Source organism: Cydia strobilella, chromosome 9 (assembly GCF_947568885.1).
Source record: "Cydia strobilella chromosome 9, ilCydStro3.1, whole genome shotgun sequence".
Taxonomy (NCBI): domain Eukaryota; kingdom Metazoa; phylum Arthropoda; class Insecta; order Lepidoptera; family Tortricidae; genus Cydia; species Cydia strobilella.
Genome location: NC_086049.1, coordinates 16,644,583 through 16,662,259, shown reverse-complemented (window position 1 = coordinate 16,662,259; position 17,677 = coordinate 16,644,583). Strand labels below are relative to the sequence as shown.

The window sequence follows — 17,677 nt, the reverse complement described above, 5'->3', positions numbered from 1 at the left end:
TGTACCTTATTTAAAAAAAATCTTCCGTGGAATAATCTATTGCTTATAATTAATTTGTATTGTTTCAATTTTATATGCGATTTAAAGATACCTTTAAGGATGACTCACGTTAGACCGGGCCGTGTCCGGGCCGGAGCTTCCGGCGCTTCGTTTTCTATGGAAAGCATCACGTGATCACCTGTCATTTCATAGAAAAGTAAGCGCCAGAAGCTCCGGCCCGGTCACGGCCCGGTCTAACGTGAGTCATCCTTTAGAAAGCTTCAAGACAAGATAAAGCCTATGATCTCATTCTAAAACATTTCTTAAGGAAATTCCAGTCATAAAAATTAAGGCTTTATGAATTTCAGTTTGTTTTTCGGTACTTACCTACTAGCATAGAACATATGCACACAATACATATATGGACATAATACTTTTTGTTTTCAAATGTTCCGGGGGAGTAGATACCTATCACGTTTTTATGTTTTTTTTCTATTTATTGCAATAAATTCATCTTCCTCATTAAGTGGATGCCCGCGAACAAAAGTTTACATAAAGAATGGCTCACATGATGAGGTGTCTGAGATTTCGTTTTCTATGATAGGTGATAGGTGACCGCATGATGTTTTCTATAGAAAACGAAGTGTAGGCCCGGACCTGGACCGTTCTAACGTGACTCATTCTTAAAATGGAATTAACGATATATCTTTTTGTTATTGACAACACAAAAATCTTAAATCGGGTAAACGTGTATTATTTTGTGACACGCCTAATTCGGTGATACAAGTTTTGAGGCATGACCCAGGAAAGCTAGTGAATTAGGGCCTTTTAAGTAGGCCTCACGGCAAAGCCGCCGAAGCCGTGAAGCCGTGAGGTCCCATTAAAAAAAAAAGCCTTTTATTTCGAGTCCAAGTTAATTACATTAAATAAGTCACTTTTAAAGCATTTATAAATATAATTTTATGTATTTTTAGTATGTCAATTTAAATAAGTCAATTTTTCACATATATTATTAAGTAATTTGATATTATAATCTTATAACAAAAATTTAGTTTGCGGACAAGAACCCCTCATCGGGTGAAGGCCTCCTCCAAGGACTTCCATCTATCCCTATTTGCAGCTACATGTCTCCAGTTTGTCCCGACTGTTTTATTTATGTCATCAGTCCAGCGGCTATTTGGTTTCCCGGAGCGTCGTTTGCCTGCAGGTCCTTTCCAGGTGGTAGCTAGCAAGGTCCAGCGCGAGTCAGACAGTCTGGCAACATGTCCTGCCCATCTCCATTTTTGTGTTTTTGCGTGCTTGAGAGCGTCTATAAGTTTTGTTACAGCCTTTATATTTATATGGGGTATTTTTTGCACTCTTTTTTATGTTTAGCAAGCTTCTTTCCATTGCTCTCTGGCATGTAGTTATTTTAGATTTAATTTTTGCAGTGAACAGCCAGGTTTGACTTGCATAGGTCAGTGAAGGCAAAATACACATATCCATAACTTTTTTCTTGATTTTCATATTCATATTACTTTTAAAAGGCCATAATTGCTCATGCTTCAAAACTTGTATCACCAAATTAGGCGTGTTACCAAATAATGCTAGTTCACCCTATATCTTTTTGTTATTGACAACACAAAAATATTGAATCTATATATAGTTATTTTAGGAGTTGTCCATACAGGATGTGTGTACGGCGGGCTTGCAAAATAAACTTGTATTTTCCGTTAATTTCACGTGGGGCCATGGCAATTTGCCGCTCCGCTGTTCCCGATATAGACGGAGAGCTGGCTCTGATAAATGTATATACTTTTGAGAGAAACGAAAGTAGGCTATATTATATTTCTATGCCATGGAATATTCACCCATAATTTTTTTATACAAACGCATTAAAATTGCTACTTTACAGCTGAGCTGACCGAAGAATCGTGCACCCAAGCGTCTCTTCCTATTCGGTAAGGTGTCTTAGGGGTACGCAAGATCGTGCGCCTCCGCACCGGTGTTTTTGTCTTCTGTTTATAGCACAGCAGTTCTCATAGGTAAGATACTATTACGGGCAATCCCGTCAAACTATGAGACTGTTGGCTTAGCGGAGGCCAAGAACGCCCGGTCTATTGCCTGTTCGGGCAAAGAATTTCCCAAGAATCTGGAATCACAGAGGGCCTGGGGATGACGTCCAGTCCAAAATTATGTACGACGACCTTCTTAGCCGCAGCACTGGTTCAGAACGTGTTAGACTCTTGACGGTGGGGACTAAAGGGGCCGAGGCCTAGTTGCACGCTTTTCCTTCGAAACCTCACCACCGGTACCTTTTTGGAACCCAACACCATGCGCGTGGCAACCTGTTTGCGGCTGGGTGTCCGTGTTTGTGCTCCTCATCGATGCCTTTGTGGTGCTGATGTCGATGTGCGCGGTGACCACGGGCTTTCGTGCCAGAAGAGTGCTGGGCTCAACGAGATCATGCGACGAGCGCTCGCCAGCGCTAACGTGCCGGCTTTGCTGGAGCTCTCCGGCGTAATTAGGCATGAAACATATTAATGAACCGCTTTATTTGAATGATGGTCAACATTTAGCACAGTAATCAGAATCCTATTTGCACAAATGTTCAAATAGCGAATAATTACCAAATCGCAGAAGCTAAATAAATACAAAATCCTAAACCTCGATATTTACTCTGAATTGTAACATAATAAAAGCATAAAGTCGTATAAACGCGGTTATGAATACTTTTTTACGACCATTTGGTTTTAAACGGGCAGTATGAAAAGCTTGCTATTATTTTGGGAATCAAAAAGATTATGCAAATAATGGTCGGTTTCGTTGAAATTAATTTCTGAGCCAAATAATAATAAATTACTCTCCGCGGAACAAAGATGTAATCGCCGGATTAATGTATCTTCGTAAATAATGTTACGGCCATACAATGTGTCTACTTTGCGATTTAATTAAGGATTGTAAAAAACGTATATAAACAAAAACATCTGTGGACATTTTTACACAGATCTACCCAGTACTAATAAGATAGGATAATGCAAAGCTTGGATACACTATTATGTGACGTGTAGGTATACCTTTAGTAAGTTAATTGAAAATATTTTATGAAAATAAGTTCCTAGGTAAGGTACCTACCTACCTACTATTAACAATACATATCGTAAACTATAGGTAACTTGGGTTGACAAAAATTGGTTCAACAAATTTTATAATTCAGTTACTGAAACTGGGTCGAGCGAAACAAAGTTGTAACCAAAAAAGCGACCGAACAACGTGTGTCGCAAAACTTAGTTGGAAATGTTTTAAAACGTTGGGTTGGGCGACTGAGTCGGTCACTTTCTTTGGTCACTTTCGAGTTACCTAGGTCACGGTCAGGTAGGTCAGATCACATTTCAGATGTAATTTTCTTAAGACGTCACTTTTTGAGGATGTAATTTTGGATGCAGGTCACTTTCTGAGAAAGCGAGCTCTTGGGGAGTAACAACCCCACGGACCCGAGTGCTCTCGAGAGTCGGTCAGGGCATAGAATGGTAAGCATAGAATGCTCACTCCGCAACCGCACTCTGCAACGCCGTCTGGCCGTCTTTAAGATGGCACATCAGGTGCCCATCTAACGAGAGGCGCCTGCCTCGATAACACTGTGAATTGCGATGTTATGGCAAGTGTCCGGACCTCTTGATAACTCACCCTTTAAACCATAAACCAGTTATCTTTCCATTTTTCTACAATAGCCTTCAATGCCCACTGAGACCGGTTCACGGGTATGTATTTTAAAATTTAAATTTTTTTATAATACATAAAATAAAAATTATCACACAATTGTGTTACCAAATACATTCCTCGTTTTTTAAAGACTATGTTCTAATTTATTATCTTAATTCATACTTTCTATATTATATATCTTCTATACTATCTATATTACCTAAATTTCTTCTTACTTATCAAAAATTGTCTCAAATTTTATCCGTACCACAAAAATAACCCTTACTTACTACAGCTTTCCATATTTAAGTGCTATCCCCACTTTATTATGTAAAGTGGAAACCCTAGTCGCTAAATTATATCCGGCTCCGAAACACGAGCATGAATTTAAACGAAAACCTTAAATTTTCTATTATCTGTATTCAGTAAGCACCTAGCTGCATCGGGTACAAATGCAGTATCAAATTCTGCAGTTATGGTAGGGTTGGCTGGTATTTTTTGTTAGTGAAACGAAACCGTGGTAAAAGTTATCCGTGAGTAGTCCGTAAGCTAACTTTGCGCCAACTTGAATAGAACAAAGTGAGGCGGTGTCAATAAAAAAACACATTTTCATAGAAATTTTACGTTAATGACATCATCATCATCATCATCATTTTATTCAGTAACAATATTACATTATGTTTCAAATCTTAAAACTAGGCATACAAAAATATTACAAAACACAGCCACCATAGCCGCCAATTTAAAAAAACAATTAATAATACTTAATCAAATAACAATAAAAAGTAGAAGTTTCTAAAATAAAATAATCAATTGAAAATAATAAAGAAAAATGTCAACAAGTAAAAGTAAAGAAAAAATATAAAATAATATAATAATATCGTTAAGAAATGTCAGAATAAGAAAAAATAATTAAGAAAAAAAAATGTAAACGTAAAAAGTACCTAAATTGACATTGTTGACATTTCACACTTTGTCAAAACAAATGCTATGCAGAGTTAGCATCACATCAGCATTGTGAATGCGTTATTATATTGCACTCGCAAGGCGTTGACTGTCTTCAAAGCGTTTTTATATTTTTAACCTATGCGATTGTTCAGAAACGGTTTTCATAAGAAACCGTTTTTCGAAACGGTACCGGACACAAGGGCAACTCAAATTCAGGGACGCTTTGCACGGACTACATGGGAATGCGATGCTTTATATTTAACGTTGCTGTTAGCTTTGTAATTGAGAATCACTATTACTTATCGTATGGCTTTAAAAGAAACTACTTACTTGTTCTCTACTAAATTTTTTAACAAATCTGGGGGCACGGTAGTGCCCCCGCCAAGTCGAGCAAAACAAAGAGGCACGGCCGTACCATCCCTTTCTCGAAGCCATTCAGGCCATTTTCAACGTTCTGTAATTTTGTCATAGTTTAAGCTAGAACCCTGAATTTTCAGTAACGTATAGAACATAACATGATTTTGGTATATTCACAATAACATGTAATTTTAACATGTAGTTTAAGAGTTGTTGCATGTCAAAGTTCCTTAGTTTTGTCACTGCCACACTCACTCACGATCATCATAATTCTAAGGTACTTCTAGCAGACCCACAAGCTCCAAATTTGAAACGTTATTAGTTTTTAGCGTATTAAGCTGATAAAAACTTAAAAATACTGCAATATCAGTCACGTTTTAAAGATTTAATAACTGCACAAGTAAGTTTGTAATCCTATATAAATATATGCGATAACAAAGTTACGTTTGCAGTTCCTACAATTAGTAGGTTAAGTATAAGGTACGCTACGTTGTACGATGTGCGTATGAATGAAAATGTGTATAATAATGATATGTGTATACATAGTATGAGTATGGTTTGTGTATGAGTACACGAAAAGAAAGACTGCCAACAAAAAGAGATGAGATCCCATCAAAAACATTACATGCAAGATGCAAGTCTCGCAACGCAATTCTTCTACTACAAAAAAGTTTTGAGATGTAATGTGAAACCAAGTCGGTATTTTAGTCAGTGCCAGGGGGTGTTATAATCGTATTAATATTAGATATCTTTATTTTTTAATACATATAATGACTTGGCAATCGCACACACTGCTTTACTCGTACCGTAATTACCGTACTCGTAAATATGTGTAATGCTCAAACTGCATGTAATTAGCGCTAGTTATGTTCAATTAGAATTATTTTTAATAGTTGACTTTATGCAGCCGTGCGATGACCAAGTCATTATATGTATAAAAAAATAAAGATATCTAATATTGATACGATTTTAACACCCCCTGGCACTGACTAAAATACCGACTTGGTTTCACATCTCAAAACTTTTTTGTAGTAGAAGAATTGCGTTGCGAGACTTGATCTTTTTACATTTAATGTTTTTGATGGGATCAGACTTACCTAAGGTATGCGACGGTAGGGTCGACAGGTTCTTAAGAGGAAAGGGGACGGCCGCTTTTCCATAGAAACGGAGTCCCCATTTTCCTCTTTGGATATTGATACTATGAAAAATATTTTTACATAATTTGGTGCATATTAACCATATTAAAGAAAAAAGAATACCACCAGAGACGACCCAGGACAGACTCTCCTGGCGACGCCGTATAAGGAGAGCCGACCCCAAGTAAATGGGATAAGGCTAGGAAGAAGAAGAAGAAGGTGCATATTAATCATAGCTATGCCCCTACGTTTTTTTTATTATTTTAAAAATTAGGAGCTTTAATACAAATTTTTAGGTGCTTGTAATTCTTATAATAATAAAAAAATAAAAAAAAAACAAACGTAGGGGCATAAAAATCATAGCCTTGGTTGGTACCAATTGAGTCAAAATATTTTTAATAATATCTAGAGAGGAAAATGAGGACTACGTTTGTATGAAAAGCTGATTTCGCACGGGTCCTCCACTTCCGTTTTAAAATCTGCCATTTTTGTCTCACGCTCGCAGCAAAATCACATGTTGTTAAGCAGTGAAGTACGTAGCCTTGCGTACGTCGCCCTTGTTCAAGCTGCTGAGGTAAAAAGTTTTTTGCACTCAGCAGCGGTATCATGGTCGCATTTTTATCACCTGTCGTGCCATGCGTCACTTTCGCACTTACATATTTGTTAGAACGTGACAGGCATGGTGACAAATGATAGAGCCGACCATCTTAGACCTACTGGTTCGTTTAGGACAGAAAATATTAAATAATAGGTACTATATTTAAAGCTGATTTAAACCGCAACATTGTTATAAATTCCGATATCATTTAAGTATTCAAATATTCTTAAGTAACCGCACTTCGTTTGGTATTCAAATTGTATTTTGTTATTAAAATTATAATAGCTTTTGCTTTGTTTTGTAAGAAATTAGTGTATTTTGCATATCTTTAAAAGCCCATGCCTAATCCATTTACATTCAAGGAAGTTTTAATTAATTTTAAACGAGACCTTAACGGCTTGGCCACGACATCGCGCGGCGGCGGCAGCGGAGAGCGGCGGCCATGGGTTGGAGCGAGACACAGAGATTGGACGTTTAGTTCCCACCAAAGATAGATATAACTCCGTAATAGATGGATACAGTCTAAGGAAAAAACGTGCCTCGAAAATCAAGAAAATTTGATTCTCGTTCAGAGGGCGCTACTAGCTTTGGCCTACTGTCGTATAGATGGCGTTGACGGTTTCGTTTGTTTTTTAACAATTTTAACGCATATCAGTGAAAGAACATGGGTCAAAAGCATAAAAATAATTAATGCAAATAAAAAAAAAACATTTATCCATATTTAAATACATTTTATCGCATTTTTATAAATCTTGATTTTTAGTTTTAAAGTGTGTCGACAGATGGCAGTGAATTTACTGGGGTTACAAAATTTACTATGACCGTACCGCTCTAGTATAAGTTACTGTATGGTTCTCACCTATGGCCGCCGCTCGCCGCTGCCGCCGCCGCGCGTCGTGGCCGGGTCGTAAACCTGGCCGAGCACAGCGAAAGCTGGCGCATACTCCACCGAAAAGAGCCATGCTCTTAAATTATGATGATGATGAGGCCTTGAATTTATGAAACCAACAAAAAGGATACCTTTGCTTGTCTTACTTTTTGTTTCTTTATGAATTTAGTACTTAATTTACAAAACGATATTACCTACGCTTATTTACTGTCTCTTGCCGCATTTTGGCGTATTCTATGCTCTTAATTTATCAATGTTATAATGCAAGCAGAAAACTGCAGGTAGCACTTACAGCGTTCTGCTTTACCCAATGTCATCAATATATCATCATGGATTTGAAAATAATTTGATATATTTAATGTCTATTGATTTATAAAACAGGTATTGATAAGGTAGGTGAAGGATGTCATGGTTTCTGAAGTTAATACTTACTTACTGCTGTGGCGCGACGACCCGAAGTGGATCTTGGCCTCCGACACCAAAGACCGCCGTGCTACTCTGTCCAAAGCCGAAGCTGAAGTTAATAACATTAGTTATTATCCGGTACTACAGAGAAGCCATACCAAACAATGAAATTGTAGGAATTAAAACCTGTACCACACAAACAAAACGTCGTAAGCACCTTCATGTCTTAGGTCGCGACTGTCGCGAGACACGCTCCGCTTCTATGGTTTGTTGTGTGTTTGTTGCCAAAACAACATCAATTCATGGCGCAAAATACAGGTTCTCTGCGCCGGTTGTATACGTTAGTTAGTAATAATAGTTCAATGGTTAATAATTCTTATTATTATTATATATTTTTTATTAATTACTACTAAGCAAAACACATTTGCAATTTGATTGACATGGGGCATTTTCTATGAAAAGGGACCTTATTGTCGATGGCGCTTACGCCGCACAGCGTCGCGCGGCATTGTATTTTTATCGGAGCATCGTTTATAATGACGTAAGCGCCATCGACAATAAGGTCCCTTTTTATAGGAAATACCATGTATATATATATCTGTATGTCCACTTAGTCCGCGAGATACAGAAAATCTAATGCGATTTTGCAACACCCACTGACTATCAGTCCGCCGGACGATATTGGTCTGTCAGTTGTCCGGAACTGTCAAATTTTTGTTCTTGACAGGCCGATATCGTCCGGCGGACTGATAGTCAGTGGGCCCCTTTAGTTGGATCGACTCGCACGTGCTCGCTTCACCAATCGGAACGCTCGACCAGGTCAAGCAGCATCCTTTAGTATAGCGTACTCAGGTAGAACAAAGTGCTCAATATTCATAGCTTTTATATTCCTATATAATGAAAGTGCGCTAGACATGTAAATAAAAGAGAATGGTGGTCTCAAACCAAGTTCACGCGGTATTTACTGATGTAACAACAAAAAACCGGACAAGTGCGAGTCGGCCCATTACGCAAAAAACGGCAAAAAAATCACGTTTGTTATAAGGGACCCCCACTTAAATATTTATTTTATTCTGTCTTTAGTATTTGTTGTTATAGCGGCAACAGCAATACATTATCTGTGAAAATTTCAACTGTCTAGCTCTCACGGTTCATGAGATACAGCCTGGTGACAGACGGACAGACAGACAGCGGAGTCTTAGTAATAGGGTCCCGTTTTTACCCTTTGGGTACGGAACCCTAAAAGATATAACGATACCCTAGTTCACAATCATACTAATTGTTGTAATTAGTACCATAGTGCACAACTTACTTACTTACTGCTGTGTCGCGACGACCCGAAGTGGATCTTGGCCTCCGACACCAAAGACCTCCATGCTACTCTGTCCAAAGCCGTACGCAAACATAAAGCTATTATTACAACCAAATTTTCCACGTAATTAGTACGACTGTGAACTAGGGTGCCGATAATTTGTATACGTCAATAAATATGATGTTAACTAGGTAAACGAACAATTGTAATTTGAGTACATTTTGAGCCCTAAATAAAACCAATAATTTTTTTATTGTCAAATCTGCCCCACTTCTACCTATTAGTGTAATGCAGGTATCAAGGAAACATGAGCTTGAAATTTCGAAAAGTAGTGCCACTGCCAACTCAATAAGAAACTCTAGGATAATTACAGGATGGCCCAAAAATACGTTGACAGTTTTTCTAATTATTTTTTTAAATACTTACGTAACTAGTACAAAATAATCTAAAATTAAAACTACAATCTTTTTGAAAGCATACAAGCTACGAAAAGCACAATTCCTTAAGGATAAAAATAAAAAAGTTCACTTGGAGAAATGTCGGTTGATTAAGCAACGTATCAGCTTTATCATTGCTTATTTTTTAATTAATCGCCATATGCATATTTTCTACTATTTCCTCTGGAAACATATTGTATTTGCAGTCCTTCACGAACTAGTGCTAGAATTTTTTTTTACTTAGTACCTATACCACAAAATATATAATAAGATTCACTCCCTAACAAAACGCGTCTACTACGCGCAAGGCGTAGCACACGTAGCACAAGTCGTAGCACACGTAGCACAAGGCGTAGCGCACGCGTTCCGTGGCGGTGCGCGGCAATTACTATGGAAAAACTTCAAAATTGAGGCGGCCGCAGGTACTTGTAGCGACGCTACGAAATCGCGGAGTGAGACACGCCTGCCTATACAATACGTAGTCTTACTTATTTACTTGTCTTTGCGTTCACGTTACCGTACGAGGCGTACGATGATGGCACGATCGAACGTAGCAGTGGAACGTTTTAGTACCCTGTCGCAGCTACTAATATGACAAATTGGATGCTCTCTCGCGTTATTAGGTTACTATGACATGGTACTATAAAATATTTAGTTACTTTAGAAGTACTTAGACTCTTTAAAGTAGGTACCGTTTAGATTCAGACTGCACCAGCGTTGCTGCAGTTTTGCAGAGATAACATTGCTGCCAAATGTCAAAATCAAGGTTGCTGGTTTTTGACATTTGCGGCAATAATGTCTGTCTGTCTGTCTATCCGTCTGTCACCAGGCTACAATCTCATGAATCGTGATAGCTAGACAGTTGAAATTTTCACAGATGATGTATTTTTGTTGCCGCTATAACAACAAATACTAAAAACAGAATAAAATATATATTTAAGTGGGGCTCCATACAACAAATGTGATTTTTTTGCCGTTTTTTGCATAATGGCACTTTATGGCACGGAACCTTTCGTGCGCGAGTCCGACTCGCACTTGGCCGGTTTTTTATAATATTTTTGTTTATGCATACCTTTTTGTATTTTACTTCTATATCCATTTTAAAAACTTCTAACCTAACATGAAAAATAATTAAAGAGTAAAGCCCAGCACTGAACGTGTTAATTATGACAGTACAGGACAGAACTCGCCTTATTTTGAACGTAGCGAGACAAGTGCTCTAAGGCCTCTTCACACGAGCGTGCCGCGACATTTTAATGAAGCTGTGTGGACGCCCCTTGAGTGTGTGGCTTATGATGGTTTAATAATGCAGACTGTTTTTGCGGGGAGTTTTGTTTAGTTAACAAAAAATGGCGTTGTAAGCTATAAATATTGAGCAATATTTAATACTGTTTGACAATTTTGACGTAGTTTCAAACGTTGGTATAGTAAAATATGAAAACATGGGAGGATAAAACTAGGGAGAAAGGAGAGGAAAAAAATCACTCGATATCGGACAAGAAATCTCGTACAGTATAAAAAAACCGCTCGAGTACCGTATATTTTAATGATAGAAAATGTATTTTCCTTTCTCTAACTGTTTCTGACGTTACACGTTTTGTGTGCATTTACAAAATAAATGATTATGATTATAGGAGTATGTATAGGTGTTCTTGCAAATCTAAATTTGCTCCTACCTGTAAGTGCAGTGTACATACCTATTTATCATTAATCTGTCGTCAGTAAAGTGTGCCTGCAATTACGCTTTCATGGCTACTCTACACGATGGCCCAACGCTGGACCAGCGTGACGACCATGCGATGGTTGAGAGCACGCTGTATGGAATGGGCCACGTGTAGCGTACAATCGCTGGCCCACTACATTTGATGTGCGGATGAAAAATCGACACCGTCGCCATCCCAACGACATTCCGCCGCGCTATAAGTTATCCGACACCACTACCGTCTCTTCACGCTGCATCTTAGTGGGCCAGTATGATGGCCCATCGTATAGAGGAGCCATCAAATATATGTAGTATTTTCTATAAAAAGGAACCTTATTGTCCATGGCGCTTACGACGCACAGAGTCGCGCTGCATTGTATTTATATCGGAGCATCGTTTATAATGGCGTAAGCGCCATCGACAATAAGGTCCCTTTTTATAGAAAACACCACATATTGAATGTACATACCTCCAGCCTTTGTCGTAGTATTGACACAACATTACAATGTATGAGCAACTACTCAAGACGTTACATATTGGTGTCTAGTTATGTGTAACGCACGCAAACCACATTGAAGTAGATGACACTAGCAACCTCAATCATATGAAAATCAATCATCTTAATTATTGGTACTACCTACAACGAAATCTGTGATATGAGGCCTTAACTAACACCTATAAAGTATAGTTACTAGAATACTGAAAAATAATTTTGATATCCGGGTCTATCGATTCGCGATTTTATTTTGTTACCTTTATTTCCGTAACAGACCCGGATATAAGTATGTTCAAAACGCGAAAGCTTTAAATGTTATAAAACTAGTACACTTTCATGCTCTGATTACGATTTAAATTGTCTTTATAGAAAATCACAGTATTCAATGACTCCTATAAAATTATATACGAATGATTCGCTTTGTCCCCACAACCACACGTAATAGTTTTTTACGTGTGAAATAACATCAAATACGATGATATTGTCTTCTGTTACCGCGATAGTTACTCATGAAATAAAACTATGAAAACGGATTATCGCGTATATTGAATTTATAATACATCCCGACGTTTCGAACCCTTTACAGCGTTCGTGGTCAACGCACGCGTTTTTCCTCAGTCACCCGTTGACCACGAACGCTGTAAAGGGTTCGAAACGTCGGGATGTATTATAAATTCAATATACGCGATATAATCCGTTTTCATAGTTTTATTTCATCAAATACGATGATTTTCTATGTCTAGTTCAATGTATCAGTCTTAATTTGCTATAATACAGACTGATTCAGTCTGTATTATAATAATCGGCGCTTCCGAAGTGCCTGCGGGGAGCAAGTATTCAAGCTATGCTCAAATTATGGCAATATTTGTATTAGCGGGGACTAGGGCATCTGTTATGTTGTAGCTAGAATTAATAAAGCGTGATGAAATTATGTTTTCACCACACCAGCTGGTAAAGGCGCTCTTGATTGTTCAAGAACTGATGAAAAAGTTGCATTTTATCCACATGTGTGGCAAAGTAATCTGATGCAAATTTTGAGTTTTCCTTTTGTTGACTGATGGAATTAACTTTTAAATGATACATCAAGCGATAAAAGTCTAACAATTGTATTTTATACAACAATTCAGCAGAAAGTATACCTTCTTTCATTGTTTATCTTATATGGTCTTTACTAGTATAATACATTGTCTAACTTGAAAACTGTGAGACAAAACCTGCCAATATCGAAAACTAAGCTACAAACGATTCCACACTCCGTATCATTCACCATAATAGTCATTGTAGTCGTTAAAATAAAACGTTAGAGCTCCATAAAACAAACCAGCAACTTCAACGAGCCACTTACCCAACAACTTAACTACTTGAGCTGCGTTTGTTCCATTCACTAACTCACGTGTAGTAGTCTTGCAATCCATCCCTAATGTAACTAGATCTTGAGCTTGGTAAAAAATATGTGCAACCTTAGTTCTTACGTAGACTGGTCTTAATGAGTCTTAGTGGCCTATAAGTATTGATAGTGTGATTGTCATGAGAAAGAATACTCACCAGTGTTATTTAAGTTTTGCACAATGTTTCTCTTACGTTGGTAAGGTCCCTCTATTCTATTCTTTTACAAAATTACTTAATCATTTTTTTACTTATTGACAACAAAGTAAAACTAAACATTTCTTGGGTGTGTTATTTTAGTCTTTGGCCTTTAAATTAGGTAAAATAAAAAGTAACATTACACTACGAGTACAATAAAAGTAAAATGATTCTACCTTACGACCTTAGCGGGTGGCAATATGACCCATTTAACAAAATCTCTTTAAACTAAGAAAATAACTGAAACTTTAACCATTACAATAACAGTTAAACTCCAAAGTAATGTTAACAAAACGTAAAACAGGACACTGGCTAATAAAGAATAATGGTTGGTGTAAAAATTTTCACTGTTTCACCTCTTTTGACTGAAATGTCGTAAGTAAAGGTCATTAAGAATTCGCTAAAATGCCTTTTGGACTACAAACCGCGCCAACACGGTAATATTAAGGTATAAAGAGTAATTAACTTGAATTATAGAGGAAATTTTTTAAGAAAGGTTTGATGAGTAATGGGCATAGAATTCGTTTCTTTTCATACTCGTTAGAGAGCTTGCAGTCAGCGTTTCAACGTCGTCATTAAAAGTCGACTAAGGCTGATTTTTAGCGAGATGAAAAATCTTCATGCCCGCGCTGATCTGATATAAACGTCAGTATGCCTGAACTAAGATTATTCAGGGATATATCCATATTCAGGGATAGTTTGCAATCTAACATAATCAGCACATTTACATATCAATTGCAATTGCAATCTAACATAAGATTTTTTGTATATAATATGATTAATATGTAAATTAATTTCAAACACAGTGAAAACTGTTTATGAATAAACTATGACTATGACTATGTTGAATAAAATTAAAACAAAAATATAACACTAGGTAAAGATTTTTTTTTACTTTTGTTGGTAGTTATATTTACTTGCGTATTTATTTTCGCGGTGGGAGGGTCGTTACATTAAATACATAAGCAAAGAAGTATAACTGGTTAGCACTAATTAGAAAAAATATATCTCTATAATTTATATGGATTTCCGCAAAGTAATGTTTTATTCTATTAATTAATTCTATTCAGCTCATGTTCGTGGATAAAACGTATTTCATATAATGAGTTTTCAGTTAAGGGGCTATATTACAATAAAAATTTTAGATGAGTTGAGAGACTTGAGAGTTCGTTATACATAAAAGTAAGATTTTTTGTAAATTTTATTTTTTATTTTTATTTTAGAAAAGTATTTTTTTTTTTTCATAAAACTGATGCCGGTGTTGTCCGTCGCTTTATAAATATTGTTTAAAAATATCAGGTTTCAAAATATGCAAGGGTTATTTTTTCCATAATTGGAATAATTTTTAAACCCATAGAATAATTCCGAAAGGAAAATGACAAACTTATAATGCATTAGCAATTCACACAATATACCTATGCTCAATTCGCTCGTTCTTCAAAGACTAAGAAAAATAAAGAAATATTCAAAATTCCAAAGCTCGCGTTTATAATAAAGTGGTTCCATCTATACTGCGTATATATACGTAGTTTGATGTCGCGTTACTCTGTCGCACTAAGTGCTTAGTGCATTCCCTGGCGATGCATATTTCTTCTGTTTTTAGAAAATATGGCGTCTTCTGTGAACAAAGAAGTGTTTTAGTGCTACGTTTAGGAAAATACTGGTGAGTGCTTTAAAGCATTTTTGAGTAATTGGAAAATAATGTAAAGAAGTCACTTTAAGCGACATGTTTTTGTTCAGGACCACAGACTACATACTAAAGGACTGACAGCAAATATTTATTATGTGCAAAAAATGAACAAGAGGCCTCTAGGACTATGACGTTTGAAGCTGGGACTTAGGAGGATAAATTACTACACAACAAATAAAAATAATATTTATTTAATAAACGAACGGGTCTACCGCGATTTAATTTCATTGTTTCTACCTTAAATTCCAACGTTTCACCCCGAACATTTTGATAAACGGTAGTTTAGTGTTGTTTACCTAGGTCTTCGTTGACATTTTGCTGGGACGTCAGTCTTTCCGTGACCACAGCTGGTACAATTCAGCTGAAACGTCGGAATTTAAGGTAAAAGCAATGAAATTAAATCTCGGTAGACCCGTTCGTATAATTAAATATGTATTCAAAACGCGAGTATAGTGTTATAAAAATAATATTGTACCTACATGTCCCGCTATAAATTTAACTGCCAAACATTCTCTGCCCCTGTCTCAATCTTACCTTTGCGATATGTTCAAACACCGAAGTTCTATTCCATTTCATTTGAAACTCCGTCTGACTGTACGTCACGTAACCTAAAACGTTCCTCGTTCCTCTAGTACAGTCCAGTACATAAAACTTAATAATATAATAACAATTCAGCGAAGTGAAACGGTTGGGGGAATATAATATCAGCTTGGGAATTTTTATTTCAGTTTGAGAAATTACAGGAAAGTTTTGAGTGTACCGTCTTTGTGAGAACTAGAATTTTTATTTGATATATTATTTGCTTTGAGGACTAGAAATTTCATAGAACGTTTTAAATATTTAGGATAAGAAAAACCTGCCAAGTGCGAATCGGTCTCGCGCACAAAGAGTTCCGTACGATTACGCAAAAAACGGCACAAAAAATCACATCATCTGTGAAAATTTCAACTGTCTAGCTATCACTGTTCATGAGATACAGCCTGGTACGGACGGACAGACAGACAGACAGACAGACAGACATCGGAGTCTTAATAATTTTTATCCTTTGGGTACGGAACCCTAAAAAACACTACATAGTATAAAACAAAGTCGCTTTCCGCTGTCTGTCCGTCTGTCCCTATGTATGCTTAGATCTTTAAAACTACGCAACGGATTTTCATGCGTTTTTTTTATTAGATAAAGTGATTCAAGAGGAATTATAGTATAGGAACATAATCTCATATTAGATATTTTGCACTTCAATGTAAAATAGAATTAAGTACTTACTTTATTTGAAATATACAGCTTTTTTACGCAAGCCATAACTAGCAACAAACATTTTCACCCGCCATTTATTCTATAACGTACACGTACCCACTTAAGCCGAGTATTTCCCGGTTTATCTCCAGGAAGAATTAAAGGAAATAAACATCACGTAGGTTTGTTTGCTTTTAATTAAAAAAACTCCCGAGGGGCCGATGTAAACTGTTTTAATGCTTTTTGCTTCAAGGAAACCGTTTTATCTTGTAGTTTTATAAAATATAGCTTTAAAAATAGTGTGAAAGGGGCGGAGTGAAAGGGTAATTAACGCTCAAAAACTATGCCATAAACGCCTCCACGCAAAACAGCTTTAAGAGAGAGAAATAATAAGAATAAGGGGCTGTTAACATACAATATCCTTGAAAGATGTTGCTTAAGCAGTTTTTTAAGAACATCCATTTGTTTCATTAAAACAAAGAAATATTATGTTGAGGCCGTGGCCGTACTCGATACATAATTCAACCAAATAGGCCTGATAGAAAATAATTGCAAAGATTGATCTTAAAATCACCATTAAGAGCCCATCATCGTGCTCACTAGCGCCACTGCTTAATGATTGTGATTATTTAAATGCAACGATAGATATTTAAAAAGGAGGCCGCTACGTACTGTATTTTGTATTTACGTACCTTTCATATACATCAAACTAGTTTTTATGTTGCTGGATTCGTCGATCTAGATGAACTCAAAACAAAAACGGCCGTTTTAACTTTGGACGCATATATTGCCGATCCAGAGACGTAAAAACTATTATAATGTATTCAAAAGGTACTTAAATACAAAATACAGTAGTTAGCGACCCGCTTTTGTAAATATATATTGTTAAATTTAAATAATCACAATTATTTAGCAGTGGCGCTAGTGAGCACGTTGACTGGCTCTTAAACGGCTCTACCTATATATGTCTTTATTTTTTTGACTTATGGTATGGGTCTGCAATTAAAATCACAATTTCAAAACATTTATACCTAAACCGCTAACTAGTTATATTACACAAATAATCCACATTTTTACCATCACCTATACAGCTCAATATAGCGTAGCAACATGTTTGCCTCAGGGAATCCCCATGAAGCGTGATCGATCAATCTAGTTTTACCAACACTGTGACTGAATATAAACCATGTATTTACTCGAAAATCACGGTAACAATAGACTGAGAAA

At 36.6% G+C, this 17,677-nt stretch overlaps 1 long non-coding RNA gene across 1 annotated transcript in view; it reads right to left on the bottom strand.

The window, feature by feature from the left end:
* LOC134744482 (uncharacterized) overlaps nt 1-17,677 on the bottom strand; it is a 282,585-nt gene that overhangs the window by 187,587 nt on the left and 77,321 nt on the right. The gene's annotated exons all lie outside the window — the stretch shown is intronic.